The following is a 916-nucleotide window of genomic DNA, read 5'->3' as shown; positions in this document are numbered from 1 at the left end:
AATGAAATTGAGCGAGAGAGGAAGAGAGATGAAAGAGAGAGGTAGAGAGAAAGAGAGAGAGAGAGGGGACGCCTGAGGTGCTTTTTTCAAGTGAAATAGCAAACACTAGCTAACACTGTAACACTACTCCATTTTGGTTTGTTAGTCTGTCAAATCTTATTGACCTCTTGTCAGGTGTGGTTGTACCTTACCTGTCTTGGAGCAGGGCAGCATCTCATTGGCCACTTCTGACCCTGTGACGGTCATAACAGGGTTGCCATGGTGATGGCATACAGTTCAACCGGAAGTACACAAAGTCAATTAAGTTGATCGATTTCCAATTTTCCCAGGTCAGATGCGTCCCAGTCCAGGTGTGTCTCTTTCTCAAGTGGCTAGTGTCTGGATCGCTGCGTTTTATACTTCCTGTCTTCATAACAAACCTGTCGGGCCCTGTTCCTTCAGACATCCTGCTCTACCTGTTCACACACACACACTAACACACAATAACACACACACACCACAAGCACTGGGTCTGATTCTAGCTACCGCTCTGCATTCCACAGACAAGCCAGAAACCAATTCTATAGGCCACACCCACCCACCCACACAGGTAAACACATCAAATCAAACTCTCTCTATACGTCAGGTAGAGCTAGAGGTAGAGGTAGAGGTAGAGGTAGAGTTAGAGGTAGAGGTAGAGGTAGAGGTAGAGGTAGAGTTAGAGGTAGAGGTAGAGGTAGAGGTAGAGGTAGAGTTAGAGGTAGAGTTAGAGGTAGAGTTAGAGGTAGAGGTAGAGGTAGAGGTAGAGGTAGAGGTAGAGGTAGAGTTAGAGTTAGAGTTAGAGGTAGAGGTAGTGGTAGAAGTAGAGGTAGAGGTAGAGGTAGAGGTAGAGTTAGAGGTAGAGTTAGAGGTAGAGGTAGAGGTAGAGGTAGAGGTA

The 916-nt window shown here is 46.3% G+C and overlaps 1 protein-coding gene across 1 annotated transcript in view; it reads right to left on the bottom strand.

Annotated features, from left to right (window-relative positions):
• LOC129847057 (mucin-5AC-like) overlaps positions 1 to 374 on the bottom strand; it is a 49884-nt gene extending 49510 nt beyond the window's left edge. Inside the window, exon 1 of the mRNA XM_055914830.1 lies at positions 192 to 374. The gene's annotated coding sequence lies outside the window, so the exon portion shown is untranslated. The remainder of the gene's footprint in view (positions 1 to 191) is intronic.
• Positions 375 to 916: the final 542 nt, after the last annotated feature.

Source organism: Salvelinus fontinalis, unplaced genomic scaffold (genome assembly GCF_029448725.1).
Source record: "Salvelinus fontinalis isolate EN_2023a unplaced genomic scaffold, ASM2944872v1 scaffold_0691, whole genome shotgun sequence".
Lineage (NCBI taxonomy): Eukaryota > Metazoa > Chordata > Actinopteri > Salmoniformes > Salmonidae > Salvelinus > Salvelinus fontinalis.
This window is presented reverse-complemented; position numbering and strand designations above follow the sequence as displayed.